At 41.2% G+C, this 17841-nt stretch overlaps 1 protein-coding gene across 3 annotated transcripts in view; it reads left to right on the top strand.

Annotated features, from left to right (window-relative positions):
• ldlrad4a (low density lipoprotein receptor class A domain containing 4a) overlaps nucleotides 1–17841 on the top strand; it is a 442850-nt gene that overhangs the window by 11466 nt on the left and 413543 nt on the right. For 2 of the 3 annotated variants that reach the window (XM_041189960.1, XM_041189958.1), the window contains exons 2-3: nucleotides 13721–13927; nucleotides 15459–15487. The gene's annotated coding sequence lies outside the window, so the exon portion shown is untranslated. The remainder of the gene's footprint in view (nucleotides 1–13720; nucleotides 13928–15458; nucleotides 15488–17841) is intronic. The other variant, XM_041189957.1, reaches the window with a different exon arrangement.

Genomic DNA, 17841 nt, shown 5'->3' with positions numbered 1-17841 from the left:
TAACATCATGGTCCGGCATATACCCCACTCTATCATTACTGTCAAGCCAGGGGATCAACCCTGTTCAATGAAGAGTGCAGGAAGGCTTGCTAGGAGCAGCACCAGGCCTCCCTAAAACAGGTGTCAGCCTGGTATAGCTATAATATAGGACCACTTGCGTACCAGACGGCATAAACAGCAAGGGATAGAGGTAAGCGAACCAACAACCAGTGGATCAGATCTAAGCTTTGCAATCCTGCCACATCCAATAATGAATGGTAGTGGACAATTAACAACACACTGGAGGAGGAGGCTCCACAAATATCCCCACCCTCAATGACAGTGGAGCCTCGCACATCAGTGCAAAAGATAATGCTGAAGCATTTGCTACAATCTTCAGCCAGAAGTGCCGAGTGGATGATCTATCTTAACCTCCTCCAGAAGTCGCCATCACCAGACACCAATCTTCAGCCAATTTGTTTCACTCCATGTGCTATCAAGAAATGGCTGATGGCACTGGATACTGTAAAGGCTATGTGGTCTGGCAATATTTCTGCAATAGTACTGAAGACTTGTGCTCCAGAAGTTGCCATGCCCCTAGTCAAGCTGCTCCAGAACAGCTAAAATATTGGCATCTACCTGGCTATGTGGAAAATTGTCCAGGTATGTCCTGTACACAGAAAGCAGGACAAATCCAACCCGGCCAATTAGCGCCGCATCTGTCTACTCTCATCAGCAAAGTAATGGAAGGCGTCATCAACAGTGCTATCAAGCAGCAGTTGCTTGGCAATAACCTCACCGACGCCCTGGCTGGGTTCTGCCAGGGCCACTTAGCTCCTGACCTTATTTCAACCTTGGTTCAAACATGGAGATAAGAGCTGACTTCCAGAGGTGAGGTGAGAGTGACTACCCTTAACATCAAAGCTGTATTTGACCGAGTGGCATCAAGGAGCCCTAGCAAAACTGGAGTCAATGGGAATCACGGGGAAAACTCTCAGCCGGTTGGAGTCATAGCTAGCACAAAGGAAGATGGTTGTGGTTGTTGGAGGTCAGTCATCTCAGCTCCAGGATATCACTGCAGGAGTTCCTCAGGGTAGTGCCCTTGGACCAAACATCTTCAGCTGCTTCATCAATGACTTTCCTTCCATAATAAAGTCAGAAGTGGGGATGCTCGCTGATGATTGCACAATGTTCAGCACCATTTGTGACTCCTCAGATACTGTCGAAGTCCATGTCCAAATGCAGCAAGACCTGCACAATGTCCAGGCTTGGGCTGTCAAGTGGCAAATAACATTTATGCCACACAAGTGCCAGGCAATGACCATCTCCAACAAGAGAGAATCTAACCATTGCCCCATGATGTTCAATGGCATTACCATCTCTGAATTCCCCACTATCAACGTCCTGACGGATTACCATTGACCAGATACTGTACTTGACTACCCATATAAATTCTGTGGCTGCAAAAGCAGGTCAGATCCTAGGAATCTTGTGATGAGTAACTCACCTCCTGACTCCCCAAAGCCTGTCCACCATCTACAAGGCACAAATGTCAGGAGTGTGATGTAATACTCCCCACTTGCCTGGATGTGCAGCTCCCACAACGCTCAAGAAGCTTGACCATCCAGGACAAAGCAGCCTGCTTGATTGACACCACTTTCGCTAACATTTACTCCCTCCGCCACTGATGCACAGTGTACCATCTACATGATGCACTGCAGGAATTCACCAAGGCTCCTTAGACAGCACCTTCCAAACACATGACCATTACCATCTAGAAGGACAAGGGCAGCAGATAGATGGGAACACCAACACCTGGAAATTCTCTCCAAGCCACTCACCATCCTGACTCGGAAATATATCGCCATTTCTTCACATTTACTGGGTCAAAATCCTGGAACTCCCTTCCAACAATACTGTGGGTGTACTTACACCATGTGGACTGCAGTGGTTCAAGAAGGCAGCTCACCACCACCTTCTCATGGGCAACTAGGGGTAGGCAATAAATGCTGGCCCAGCCAGCGAAGCCCCCATCCTGTGGATGAATAAAAAAATAGCTTCCACAGTCCTCTGGCATAGAGAGAAGAAATTCTTCCTCATCTCAGTGCTAAATGGGTTGCCCCTATTCTGAGACTGTGTCCCCTGGTTCTAGACCTCCCCAGCCAGGGGAAACATTCCTTCTGCATCTACCCTGTCTAGGCCCTTAAGAATTTTGTAAGTTTCAAGGAGATCATCTCTCATTCTTCTAAACTCTAGAGATCACAGGCTCAACCTCTCCTCATAGGACAGTCCGGCCATCCCAGGAATTAGTCTGGTGAATCTCCGCTGCGCTTCCTTTATGGCAAGTATATCTTTGGGTACGGCGACCAAAATTGTACATAATACTCCAGGTCCGGTCTAATCAAGGTTCTACACAATTGAAGTATGACTTCTTTACTCTTGTACTGAAATCTTTTTCAGTTGTATGAAGAACAGTTCAGATGGTTGGTTGAAACTTTTTTTCCAAGACTTGGGCATTAAAAACATGCGGGCATAGAGTAAAATGGAGATCAGAGTGAACAGAGTGGTTCAGTCTGCTTCAACCAGTGGAAACCCTGATGACAATGTAGTGTCTAGCTTTAAAGGAAGATAATGGAAATATCTGAACCCAGAAGGTAAGAAGTGATATGACAGGGGATTGATTCTGATTCACAGCTGTCAGCACCCAGAAGCAGATGGTTTGCCAGAAATTAGTAATGTTCTTGACAAAGTTAACCAGACCAAAAAAATTGTGAAACCTTTGGGCACAAATACTATTACAGGGGCCAGCCTATGCATAATCGAATACAGATGTTAGAGAGCAATACGAAGAATGCAAAACCAAGGAAAATCTTTTAACCAAGAACATGGAAAAGCTGTACGGACTATGCAAAATGGGAAAAAAAACAGACCTTTTGCGCAGATTGGAAGAAAACGAATTGACCAGTAGTAAAAGAAACTTGTTTGCCAGAGAGTTGGGATTCTAAGCACTTACGCAAGCTGGACTTTAAATCTTAATTGTCACATGAGTGTTAGGTGTTCAGCCTTAGAATGTTGTCAAGACAAAATGTATAGCGATGAAATGTGACAAATAGTGGTTAGTTGTGGAGGAGGTACTATACAGACCACAACCCATTGGTGTACCTAGAAAAGCTGAAATCCAAGAACCAAAGGTTGTTTGATGCTTCAGCCATTTACACTAAAAATTGTGCATGTTGCCAACCAAAAAAATGTGATTGTGGATGCACTGTTGAGAGTTTAAAGAACATGGGATGGTAACAATGCCTTAAAGTTGGGTGAATGTATTGTAAAGATTTGTAAAATAAGATTATTTGTAATGAAGCTTGTTTCGTAAATATGATATATCGTTGCTACCTGTGTAGCATGATATTTGCTAAAGTGTTTATGATGTTAAGAACTTGTTGAGAAAACTTTACTATGGTAAATCTTTCTTCATTTCAAGGTGGGTGGTGGGGAAGTGTGCTGGCTTTGACTAGGAAGCAATAACAATAAGGAATCTGTAATTTTTGAAAAATGTTTGAAAGGACTTTTAAGAATTTGTATCACTTGTAAAACCACACTCAATAACCTATAGAGAAATAAATATTTTCTTCTATAGCAAACTCACTTTGTGCTTCTGAAGACATATTCCCTCCTCTGTAGCCTTCATTCTCTCTCTCTCTCTCTAAACTTCAGCTCATCCAACTCCCTGCTACCTGTAACCTATCCTGCACCACCTGGCTTACTTACCATCCCTCGCTAAACCACATTAGCTCTAGATCCTAGAACCTTACATTTAAATGTATCATTCTTGTGTTTTAATGGTTTCATGGCTTAACCCCTCCCTGTCTCTATAACCTGTAACCCCCTCCACTAGGTATTTGGCTTCGTAGTTTTCCTGTACACCTGTTCCTCACTTCTAACCACTGGGAGCCATGCCTTCAGTGGAAATTGTGCATGGACTGTTTTGGGCTGCTGTCACAGTTTTGGCTTAATCTGAATGAATTTAAGTCATCTATAGCACCTTATTTCAAACTGCAACAATATCTTTTTTAAGGAAACTTAGATAGTGGAACTAGGCAATCACCCACAATGAGAAATGGCTGCTGTTGCATACCTTGGTAGTGGTTTTCAGACCAGGACAGTGCTTGATCGCTTGGATAGAGGTTGGCATGCATTCATAATATGGTCAGATAGGTTGATTATCAGCCTGTAAATCCTTCCACTATGCCTTATGGTAGGCTCTAAGAATAGGAGAGTTTCCTGGTCAGCCATACTGCAGAAGACAATGGCAAAGGGCTGCATTACAATATAAAAAAAATGTAAAGGACATGCAATTAGCAAATTGCATTTATGTTTTGCCTTTAATGCAGTAACATGCCCCAAAAGGCTTTGTAGAAATATTATCAAACAAAATTTGACACCAAATCAAGTAAAGAGATATTAGGATGGTTCATAAAGGTAGGTCTTAAAGCAATGCCTACAAATATACAAATTAGGAGCAGGCATAGGCCATTCAGCATGTTGAGCCTGCTTCTCTATTTGATAAGATCATGGTTGATCTGCTTGTGGCCTCAACTCCACTTTCCTGCCTACCCGCTATACCCTTAGATTCTTGATTGACAAGGGAGTCAAACTCGGCCTTAAAAATATTCAATAACCCTGCCTTCACTGCATAAAAACAAAAACCTGCGGATGCTGGAAATCCAAAACAGAAACAGAATTACCTGGAAAAACTCAGCAGTTCTGTGGAAGGGTCATGAGGACTCGAAACGTCAACTTTTTTCTTCTCCGCAGATGCTGCCAGACCTGCTGAGTTTTTCCAGGTAATTCTGTTTTTGTTCTGCTTTCATTCCACTTTGGGGAAGAGAATTCCACAGACCAACGACCCTCCGAGAGAAAAAAATTCTCCTGAACTCCATCCGAAAGGGGAGACCCTTATTTAAAACTGTTCCCAGGTTTTAGTCTCTCCCACAAGCGGAATCATCCACTCTGTCAATCCCCCACCACCACCCCCTCCGGATCGTGGTCGTTTCAATAAGATCACCTCTCATTCTTCTAAACTCTCTAATGAATACAGGCCCAACTACCTTCTACCTTTCCTCATAAGATAACCCCTAATTCCAGGAAGCTTAACTTTTAATGCAGTAATATCCCTTCTTGAGTAAGGAGACCAAAACTGTACACAGTACTCCAGGTATGGTCTCACCAACGCCCTATATTCCATCCTACTTGCAATAAATGTCAACATTCCATTCACCTTCCTCGTCACTTGCTGTACCTGCGCACCAACTGCTTGTGATTCATGTATCAGGACACCCATGTTATGATCCCCAGCTGATGTTGCCACTAGAAAAGCCTGATCCCAGGGTGGAACCCAGCTTGATCCTAACTTTTATTTGTTTGTTTAGATATGTAGAGAGGGACTACTGAACAGAGTCACCAGAGCTTTTTTATTCGTTCATGGGATGTGGGTGTCGATGGCCATTTAATGCCTATTCCTAATTGTCCTTGTTCAGAGGGCATTTAAGATTCAACCACATTACTGGGGTCCGGAGTCACATGTAGGCCAGATCAGGTAAGGATGGCAGATTTCCTTCCTTAAGGACATGAACCAGATGGGTTTTTACAACAATCGACAATGGTTTCATTGTTATCATTAGACTTTTAATTCCAGATTTTTTAAAAATTCAAGTTCCACCATCTGCCATGGTGGGGTCCGAACCCGGGTCCCTAGAGCATTACCCTGGGTCTATGGATAACTAGTCCAGCAACAATAGCACTACACTATTGCCTCCCCCGTCAGCTAATGAACTTATAACAAAAGCATAAAACATTTATTAAACAAGAAAAGGTATACTATATACAATGCTCTATCACTCACAACTATACCTTTACAGATATATACAGATTTGTAAGGATAACACAAGTTACAAAAGTTTTTTTAAAAAATTCACTCACTGGATGTGGGCTTTGCTGGCTGGGCCAGCATTTATTGCCCATTCCTAGTTGCCCTTGAGAAGGCGGTGGTGAGCTGCCTTCTTGAGCCGCTGCAGTCCATGTGGTGTAGTTACACCCATAGTGCTGTTAGGAAGGAAGTTCTAGAATTTTGACACAGCCACAGCAAAGGAACAGTGATATATTTCCGAGTCAGGATGGTGAGTGACTTGGAGGGGAACTTCTAGGTGGTGGTGTTCCCATCTATCTGCTGCCCTTGTCCTTCTTAGATGGTAGTGGTCGTGGTTTTGGAAGGTGCTGTCTAAGGAACCTTGGTGAATTCCTGCAGTGCATCTTGTTGATTGTACACACTGCTGAATCAAGTGGGCTGCTTCGTCCTGGACGGTGTCAAGCTTCTTGAGTGTTGTGGGAACTGCACTCATTCAGGCAAGTGGGGAGTATTCCATCACACTCCTGACATGTGCCTTGTAGATGGTGGACAGGCTTTGGGGAGTCAGGAGGTGAGTTACTTGTCGCTGGATTCCTAATCAATGGGGAGTTTTCCCCCTGATTTCCATTGCCTCCAGTTCTGCTAGGGCTCGTTGATGCCACGTTCTGTCAAATGCTGCCTTGATGGCAAGGGCAGTCACCCTCACCTCACCTCAGGAGTTCAGCTCTTTTGTCCACGTTTGAACCCAGGCGGTAATCAGATCAGGAGCTGAGTTGCCCTGGCAGAACCCAAACTGGGCATCAGTGAGCAGGTTATTGCTGCTTGATAGCACTGTTGATGACCGCTTCCATTACTTTACAGATGATCGAGAGTAGACTGATGGGGCGGTAATTGGCTGGGTTGGATTTGTCCTGCTTTTTGTGTACAGGACGTACCTGGGCAATTTTCCACCTACCTGTGTGACAGTTGCTAAGGTGACCACTGATGATAAATCTGTGACACATCTGTGAAGGTAAATGTTTTTTCGGAAGGATGAATGGATAAGAGGCATAACCGCACAGAAGGAAGCTATTTGGCTCATGGAGTCCAGCTCGCTGTAGAGCAATCCAATCAGGGCCATTCCCCATTCTAGTCCTGTAGCCCTGTAAATTTATTTTCCTTAAATGCCAATTCAATTTCCTTTTGAAATCATTCATTATTTATGCTTTCACAACCCCATAGGCATCAAGTTCCAGGTCATTAGCACTTGCTGCATAAAAGTTTTCTTCTTCACATGCCTCCTGCATCTCTTGCCCAAAACCTGAAATTCCTGTTCCTGGTCCTTGTGTCATTAGCTAATGAGAACAGTTTTTATTTGTCTACCTTATCTAAACTTGTTGTAATCCTGTAAATCTCTGTCAAATCTAGCAAATCTCGTTCAATCTCTGTTGATTCAAGGAGAACCAACCCAGTTTCTCCAACCTAACCTTGTAGTTAAAATCTCCTCATCCCTGGAACTATTCTTATAAATATCCTCTAACTCTCTGCACCCTCACATCCTCAAGTGTTGTGACCAGAACTGGATGCAGTATGCTAGTTGTGGCCTAACCAGAGCTTTATAAAAGTTTATCATAACTTCCCTGCTTTTGTACTGAAAACGTCTATTTATGATGGCCAAGATTGCATATGCTTTACTAACTCCTCTCCCATTATGACCTGCCACCTTCAAAGATCAATGCGCATGAATCCTCAGTCACTCTGTCCCTGTACAGCCTTTAGGGCTGTGCCAAAGATAAGCTACATCATGTATTTTTGTAAATTTTGCTTTTGCTGTTAGATGTCATGTTTTTGAGAACATTTTCAAAAACAATTGGTTTAAGACTTTGAAATGTTCGATAAATTGAACTGTTAATCTCTAATGAAGCAAAATCAGTGCAAATAGTTGTTTGGTAGTACAGAACTTGAGTATTGCTTAAAAAAAAGAGGCGTAGAAGCTTTTCATCTGACTCCTCTCATCAGGACACTTCGCAAGAATACCAATATAAGGGAAAGCAACAATTTAAACATATGAGAAGAGAATGCTGTTTGGTACAGGCATTGCCATGGAGGATGCACCAATAACTGAAAATTAACTGCCAAGCATTGTTTGAAATTTAAACCAGGCTGCTTGACCCGGATTGGTCAAGGAATTGTCCTAAGGAATGAGTCAGTGAGTGGGTGGCACTTATTTAGCTGTAACAGGTGCAATGTGTATACATGTTCTTTCTGCTCTGTGTATTGGTGGCAATATAAGTGGTATTCACCACTAACAGGATGTTGGCGTCAAGCCAAAAAGATGTTCGGCCTATCTCACAAATGAGTAATGTGATATGTGAGTGCCAATGTAATGATAGCTCTGTAGGCTGTACATCCCAAAGACTGGTGGATCATATCAAATAGCATGTCCCAGCCGTTGTTTGCAACAGGCAAGGCACAGACCAGACCCAATGAGCCTGTGCTTGGAAAACTCAAAACACAATGTCCAACATTAGATGTGATTCCGTGATTGGACAACATTTGCTATGTAATCCTCAGTGTGCTAAGAATTATTTAAGATTGTCAGTTGGACTCACTGTGCGTGCATGCACTGGACGTTACATCTATTAATACATAGGGCCCTCTTCTTTGCAGACAGAAAGAACATGTACACACATTGCGCCTGTTTCGCTTAAACAAAATAAGTGACAGCCATTTGCTGATTCATTCCTCAGGGCAATGCCTTGACCAATCAGGGTCAGGCTGCCTGGTTTAAGTTGTGAACACTGCTTGGCAGTTAACTGTCAGTATTCAGCAATTGGTGCACTCTCCATGCAACACATCTACCAATCAGAGTCCACCTGCCAACCAATCAGCACTCTCTTCTCAGCATAAATTGTTGTTTCCCTTATATTGGTATTCTTACAAAGTGTTCTGATGAGTGCAAGACTAAAAGCTTCAACATGTCTTTTTCAACAGTACTCAATATCAATGCATTAGAGCATAAATTGATTTATTTACATTTGAGTAACAACTGCACTGTTGAGCTTTGGTTGGAGTTATTTCTTGATTTGTTGGGACCTAAATTAGGAGGGAGTGTTAAGTAGTACAGATAGGAGCAGGAGGTTGCAAAGGGGCATAGACAAATTGTGAATAGCAGAACTATGGCTGATGTTGTTTCATTTGGCCAAGTGTGAGGTCATCCATTTTGGATCCAAGAAAAACAAATCAGAGAATTTTCTGCATGACGAGAAACAAGGAATTGTGGAGGAGCAGGGAGATTTGGGTGCCCATGTACACACCATTAAAAGCTGCTAGATAGGTATAAAAAGCAAACTAAAGGCTAATAGATTGTTGTTTACATCAAATAGGGCTGAGTACAAAGGGGAGAAAAGTTGTTTAGTAGTACAGAGCTTGAGTATTGCTGACAAAAGAGGCATGCTGTTGAAGCTTTTCAACTTGCATTCATCAGGACAGATGAAAGAATACCAAATTTCAAACGGAACAACAAATTATACTGCATGAGAAAAAGGATGCTGATTGGTTGGCAACTAGACTCTGGTCGAGGTGTTGCCATGGAGAACGCACCAGTGAACTGTTAGTCCCCATGCTTTTGTTTAAATTCAAAACGGCAAGTCGCCTCTGAATCAGAGAACCATTGTCCCCCATGCTTTTGTTTAATTGATAAAGGCGTAATGCCTGGACACCTTATTTCTGATTGTAGAGGACAGGGCCCACATGAATATATGTACCTTCTAGCAAGTGTAAGTGTGCCACATTGAGCCCAACTGATAATCTTAATTTTGTTGTTTGTGTAATTCTAAGCACACTTGGTATTGTTTAATAAGTGCTGTCCAATTATGGAATTGCATCTTATGTTTTGCAAGTACGGGCTGGTTGAGTAGGGTCAGTACCCTGCCTGTTGCAAACAACAAAAGGGACATGCTGTTTGATACAATCCACCTGCCATTGGGATGCACGGCCTACATACCTGGTATCACACTGGCACTGAAATTCATACAGCATATTACTCATTTGTGTAGTAGGCAGAACATCTTTTTGGTTTGACCGCAGCATCATATTAGTGGAGGTTACTGCATAATAGCAGTGTGAAATGGATGGATTCACCTGGATGGCCCAGTCTACTTCAAATTACCCTGAAAAGATGAGGTGTCTCAAAAATTTGAGCAACAGGTGAAGCTGTTGAGTATTTCCTTGAGTAAAGAAGATTAGTGTAATCTAATCAAGGTGTTTAAGACAATTAAAGGATTTGACATGATAGGTAGAGAGAAACTGTTTCCTGTGTTGGGGGGAATCTAGACCATATCTGGACCAACTGTATAATTGAGGGTAGTAAGAACATATTCTTAAAATTAGAGGTAGCCCATTGAAAAGGGTAGTAGAGATCTGGGACATTAATCTAACAAAAGGCTGTGGATACTGAGTCAATTGAAAACCTAAAGACTAAGGTAGATAGACTTTTGTTAGGTAAGGTTATCAGGGATATGGATCAAAAGTGGGTAACTGGGATTGTGTTATGGATCAATCAAGATCTAACTGAATAGTGGAATGTGCTCAGGGCTGAATGGCCTCCTTCTGGTCCCATGTAACTTGCTATTTAAAAAGAACACACTTTAAAGGATTGAAAGGTCAGTTACAAATTTTTCATGAAATCAAAAGATGCCAACCAGAATACTTAGATCATGGTGTCTAGGTTGACTTTTGAAACCTACAAAACTCCTTCCAAAAATGGGGGTCAACTTCTGTGCTGAGTAAAAAAATGTGGTCATCATTTTGAAAGATGAAATTAAAAAACACCAGTAATTCATACTAAATTAACGTGACACAATTTATTGAATTACTTAATTGTACAAAGATATCTTTAACCACAATCAAAGTGTTTTAAAACCATCAAATTAATTTTCTTTGGCATCTGACACAAAGAATTCATCTAATTTATCTAAAGTCACTTTGGCTGTGGCACTGTTGTAAGGATCCCACTCTGGATGAGATTTCAAAATCATCCCTCTACAACAAATCATCTTCCTCTCCATCTATTGAATTGGATATTCTGCATTTTTCGAATGATCTGATGGTGCAGTAATAGCATCCCACGATGTGATAATTAAACCACAGAAAACACCAAGCAGGGAAGTGCACGTATTTCCACTCTTTTTGTGAAAGTTTCTGTCAACCATCCATCTATTCCATTCAACACAAACGTGATTCTTGATTGGCTTGTTGAGGCATCCAAAGGTTGAATTACAGGTGTTAGACCCCCTGGTATAACTGCAATGTGGAGTTATTTCTTTGCAGGCATCTATTATTTTCTCATTGGTTATATGGGATCTGAACGTGTCCCTCACTAATAAGCTGCATTCTTTACCTAGGCCACCGGGATGCCTATTCCACACATGATTGATCCATAAAAGTTCACTCCATCCTCCTCCATCCAACTGTTGTCATGGATGTGCACAAAATCCCCTGTAGGGAATTTAATGTTTGGCATGATTTTGCATTTGAAAATTCCTAGGCTTTAATTTTGTTCTGTTAGCCATGCAAGCTAGTACCACCTTAAATCTTGTTTTTACATGCACTGTCATTTTTTAGTCAAACTGTTTTTGAACCGTTCCATTCCACAGTTTGGCTGCTGGGCATATCAAAATTCATGGCCACTTTATCCATGTTGTTATGATTCAGTAAGGACTAGTAACGTTCTGTTTAAAGTGGACAAAGTTTGAAATCCCGATTAACCATTAGGAGAATAAAGCCACAAGATTCCACAATTTTTAAAAAACAAAAATTAATTTTCCTATACTAAGTCAGAAAAGTAAAACAATGTACAATGTCTATCTTATACTCTTACATTTAGGACTAACGTGAGGTAAATATGAATTAACAGGCAGATGTAACCAAGACAGATCCCGTGGATTTGTCAACAATTCACCCAGATGTCAGTAACCACTGAGTCACAATATCTTGTTAAACTCTGTCCCCTTCACAAGGAATTTCAGCTGTTCACTTTTGAAGATCTGGCCTCTTAATTCCCTCAAAAGCGGCTCTGACTCAGACTGCCCCAATGACTGCTCACCTCCCAATGGTTCAATCTTTCCTCCTGTTCTATGGAATTCACAAAGTTGTACTCCCACCTCTAATTACTGGTATGTTTCCAACTGTTTCGCAGACCGCTAGCTTCATTAAGCTAGCACTGCCCTTGAGTTTCTGCAAACACTGGTCTCCCAGCTGCACCAAGCTATAAATGGCTCTTGGGGCTTCTTCTGAGCCGTAACCATCTTCAGCATGGAACCAGCGACCTACCACCACATTCTCAGTTCCCCAGGATTTCTCCTGAGCCCTACCTGCACTGGACTGCTCCCCGGGCTTGTCTGTGAACTGCAAATCACATGCGGTCCAAACTGCAACTAACCCCTCTGCCAGCAAACACAGATAAATTGAAACCAGAGAACCTTCTTAAGGTTCTCCATAATGACATAACCTTTCAGGGTTTACTGAATGCTTTTAAACTGAGTTAACTCTCTGAGCTGCACTTCTTTGCAAACAATGTACACATTACGTCTCCAGTTCTCCAGCTAAGTAAGCCTACCTGCTGTTTTAGGACCTTATCTTTCTAGCTGTTAACCCCTTAAGTTAACATGGCCTCAACCTTTTAAATGTAATAGTCTTTAAGCTGCTTTAGTTGCACTTATCCCATTTTCTACAGTAAAACTTTAATCTTCCCAGAACTAAACATCCCCTAAAATATTAACATGAACCATGAACTAGATATTCACAACAATGTTATTGGTGTGACTTAATGGGTACTCATATTTTTGCTGCTGTCTGATAATTCCACTGGAAATTGATAATTTTGGCATTGAGGTCTTTTGGTAGTCTCTGAGCAACCTTGGTCTTCTGATGCAGCACTAGGCTGTTTTGTTCCTTAAAACAACCATACCAACTAGCTATTGGTCTGAAATCTTTGATGGAGTTTGATTTGGCTCTCTTAAGTGCATTGTACATGCATGGTATTCCTGGTGACAATGTGACCATTCCGATGATTTTCGAGGACCCATTGCGATACATGGGTTCTCAAGATCGGGTCACTGTTCTGATGGCACATTTGGCATGGAAATCTTCTTCGGGGTTAGTTGCACCTCCTTCCATTTTCACACCAGTTTTTTTTCGCGAACAATGAATTCCCTTGCTGCAGCACAGTTATTTGACGAGTTAGCAAATGTTATGACTTATAGCTTGAAAGCAACTTCGTACTTCATTCGTTTTTGCTGGAAGATCCATTTCTGTTTGTCACTTGCCATGCCATATGCAGTGTGCTCTGTGTGGGCATGACTTAACCTCCTGCGCATCTTCTTTGCATCACAACCTGTATTGCTTGCTTGATCCTGTGCACTGACTTACAGTATAAGCAAGTAAGACATGAATTACTGTGTTGAAAAGTTGAGGCCAAATTAATGCAAGCTTGGCATTTTGTAGCTGAAAAGGGGGTGGAGGAGGTTGACTTATATGCCGCGTAAATGCAGAAGCATGATTGTTGGCACTGAAAAAATTGGGTTGTCCTATATGCCGGATCGACTTATGTGCCCTGATCTACAGTACATATTTGAACAAATTAGATGGTTTGCATTTGAATTGTGTAGCTTTGCTTCCCTTCAACAGCTGTCATTAGACAAACTGAATAGTTTTTGAAACAATATATTGAATTAGGCTGGGATGTAATCTCTGTGAATGAAGATAGTTTTTAATTTTTTTAGCACTTGGCAGAATTGAAAGAGCTGGTGTTAAGCTAAATCTTTGACAAAAGTGTTTGTTTAATTTTTGTCACAGTAGGTGTATAAAGATGTAAATAAGAAGAATCAGAAGAGTGGATAGGTTTGAATGATGAATGGAGAAAATAATACATTTGAAGAAAGAAGTAGGAGGGAGAAACGGGCCCTGGAGAACCTCTGAAGGAAGGAATTATCAACTACACTGCAAGTAATTATTTGAGAAGAAACATGATGGTGGTGAGAGGCCACACAATGCGTATCTAAGGTAACTATATAATTTTATAGTTCAAGTAAGATCCTCAAAGTGAGCCATGAAGAGGAGGCTACATTTGACCTGCCTTTTCCAGTGTGTATTTCACTAGTATGTTTTTTTTTGCAAAGTGCAATTTCTAGTCATGTATGGTTTAGGCACCTTAAATAGCAATTTGTTATAGGATATTTGGGACTAAAGACTCCATCACCACCCTTGTAGTTTAATATATATGCATCAGGTGAAAATTAGCAATTGGGATGAAGCAGATTACTCAGAATGTTAGCTGCAAGACTGCTTCAGTACCTGAAGAGTTGTGAATAGTGCTGAACATTGTGCAATCACCAGGTATCCTCCTGGTGCTGATCCCCCAAGAATAACAACATTTTTGCAACTATATAGTGTTTTACTGTAAAGAAAATTTTCCTCAGCTGCTTCAGAGACTTGGAAAAAAATGGGTACAAAGTCAACCAAGGAAGTAATGGCCAATGAAGTAGGTTTTAAGGGAAGTCTTGGGAATTAAATTTCAAAATCTAGAATTTAGGTGGCCGAAGGTAGTCTAAGTATTGATGGGTGAGCTTTGTGTCTGCCTTTTCCTGAATCATAAAGAATAGTTTGTCAGCTGCACTTTTCCAATGCCCCTCCTTGGTTTGTGCTTTCCAGGTCTTCATCTCCTTGTCTCACTTGTCTTCATGTTGTTTAAAACATATACAGCACTCTTTCTATCTGAAATTGTTTTAGTCCTTGCCTCTCTTCGCCAGAAAGTGCCCAATATCTAATTATGTGATGGTGTAAACTGGGGATGTCACAACTGATCTCATTTGTAATCTAAATTTGATAGTATCTTCTGCACATGCCTTGTGCACCTCCAATCTTTTGAAGGTGAACTGAAATATTTATTGATGAGGGCAAAATCACTGCTTTATTTCACAGTCTTATATTTATTCACTTTCAAGTGAATATAGTCACAGTTTGACTCCTGAATAGTTGAAGTTTCTTGTCATGGGCAGGGGCTGACATTTTAATTGACTGACTTGAGATGCTGATTTAGGTGACTTCCCTGCAGGCACCTGAGTAATGGCATTAAAGTGTTAGGCCAGTTTAAACATAGCTTTGTGTTATTAGAGCATCACAACAGCATAGTAGACCCCAGGATGCCTTTTAGCAGTGCGCTAGAAGATCAGCTAGTTTTTAGTGCAGTGTTGGGTGTCCTGACCAAAAGGTGGTTATGGACTCTTGACAAAATAAATTTTAGCAATTCAGTTTGTTGGACAGTATGGATATGTTCTTCACCTAGAGTTGAAATTTGCTGACAAATGCAATTAGAAACTTGAGATTGATTTTGAAGCCACATTCTTGTAGAATAATAAGTCATTTAGTTATGCTAATTATTGAAAAGAACACCAACTGACTGATATACTTAGGAGAACAGTCTGTGGATTAAAGGCTTCACCTGACATCCAACAAGCTTTATTGTGGTGTTATGGTAATTTAATTTGCTTTTTATTCATCTAATTTCTTTTATAAATCTGTTTATTCCCTACAGTGAAAGGATTACAGAATTAGTTTGTAATTGTAAGTATGCCTGATGTAATTGGGCCACTTGTGAATATTCAACCGATCACAACTTGCTTTTAAATTTCTGGAAGAAAAACATACATTTTGGTGTTGTGATATTTCAGTCAAAATTTACTATAATGGAATATCAATGGAATAGTTTTGAGATAGTAAACCAACTAAAGTCTGTCATTAGGATCTGTGTCTGAATTCCTGAAAATGTCAACACACTTTCCTTTCCAAATTTTAGAAAAGCAGTGTCAGGTACCCAAAGGGCAACCTTGCTGTATTTGCAGAAAATGTTTTTCATTGCTTATTTTTGTCATCTACCTGTTTGTGTCGCTATCATCTATCAACTAACTTGGTGTTGCCCCAACTTGGAAAAAATAGATGTAGGCTTAATGTTTGAAATGGAACTGTCAAATGATTAAATTAATCACAGTTTTTTAGTGATTGAAAATGTTAACTATTTTAATACATATTTAATTGATGCAATTGTTGCACCCATCTCTTAAGTTTCCTTTAATTATTGATGTTATGGTCTTTCAATGAACAGCTGAGATTTGGTCATGTTTCAATTGTTTTGGAACTGCATCTTTAAATTTAGGGTAAATGAAAGACATCATGTGACCCTTTCTGAACTTTGACTGACAAGCATGGGTGGTTTGATTGTTCGAGATCAAAGGAGGGCTTAGATTGTTTTACTGATAAGGTGCAAGGTATTTGCGATTAGAATCAATGGCAGCGGTCTCTGAGTTTACCAAATGTAATATTTCCAAATTTGCTGTTGACACGAAACTTGGTGAGAATGAGAGTGATGAGGAGGGTGTTAAGAGGCTGCAAGGCAATTTAGACAGGTTGAGCGAGTGGGCAAATACATGGCAGATGCAGTATAACGTGAATAAGTGTGAAGTTATCCACTTTGGTAGAAAAAGACAGAATGGCAGAGTATTATTTAAATAATGATAGATTGGGAAATGTGGATATATAAAGGGACCTCAGTGTCCTTGTACACTAATCACTGAAAACAAGCATACAGATGCAACAAGCAGTTAAGAAGGCAAATGGTATGTTTCCCTTCATTGCGAAAGGACTTGAGTACAGGAGCAAGGATGGCTTACTGCAGCTGTACAAGGTCTTGGTGAGACCACACTTGGTGTATTGTGTGCAGTTTTGGTCTCCTTACCTAAGATAGGATATACTTGTCATAGAGGGAGTGCAGCGATGGTTCACCAGACTGATTCTTGGGATGGCAGAATTGTTGTATGAAGAGAGATTGGGCCAACCAGGCCTGTATTCACTGTAGTTTAGAAGAATGAGAGGAGATCTCATTGAAACACATGCAGTGAATTGAATTGGCTGAAGACTGGCATCAATGATGCTGGGGACCTCCAGAGGAGGCCGAGATGGATCATTCGCTCGGCTCTACTGGCTGAAGACTGTTACATATGCTTCAGCCATACCTTTTCATCTTGGCCTCCTCTGGAGGTCCCCAGCATCATTGATGCCAGTCTTCAGTCAAATCGATTCACTGCACATGATATTAAGAAACGGCTGAAGGTACTGGATACTGCAAAGGCTATGGGCCCTGACAATATTCTGGCAATAATACTGAAGACTTGTGCTCCAGAACTTGCCTTGTCCCTAGCCCAGCTGTTCTAGTCCAGCTACAACACTGGCATCCATCAGGCAATGTGGAAAAATGTCCACAAAAAGCAGGTCAAATACAATCTGGCCAATTACTGCCCCATCAGTCTACTCTCCATCATCAATAAAGTGATGGAAGGAATCATCAACAGTGCTATCAAACGGTGCTTGCTTAGTAACAACCTGCTCACTGATGATCAGTTTGGGTTCCACCAGGGTCACTCAGCTCCTGACCTCATTACAGCTTTAGTTCAAACATGGACAAAAGAGCTGAACTCCAGAGGTGAGGTGAGAGTGACTCACCGCAGAATTCTTAGCCTCTAACCTGCTCTTGTAGTCACAGTATTTATAGGGCTGGTCCAGTTCAAATTTCTGGTCAATAATAACCCTCGGAATGTTGTTAATGAGGGATTCCACATGGACTGCAGCAGTTCAAGAAAGCAGCTCACCACTATCTTCTCAAAGGCAACTAGGGATGGGCAATAAATGCTGGTCCAGCTACGAAGCCCACATCCCATGAATGAATAAAAAAAATAATAATGGTAAAGGCATTGAATGTCAAGGAGAGAGGGTTGGATTCTCTCTTGTTGGAGATTGTCATTGCCTGGCACTTGTGTGGCGTGACTGTTACTTGCCATTTATCAGTCCAAGCCTGAATGTTGTCCAGCTACATATAGGTACGTACTGCTTCAGTATCTGAGGAGTCGCAAGTGGTACTTAACATT

The sequence above is a fragment of the Carcharodon carcharias genome, chromosome 6 (genome assembly GCF_017639515.1).
Source record: "Carcharodon carcharias isolate sCarCar2 chromosome 6, sCarCar2.pri, whole genome shotgun sequence".
NCBI lineage: Eukaryota > Metazoa > Chordata > Chondrichthyes > Lamniformes > Lamnidae > Carcharodon > Carcharodon carcharias.
The sequence above is the reverse complement of the archived record's forward strand: the minus strand, read 5'-3'. Positions and strand labels throughout refer to the sequence as shown.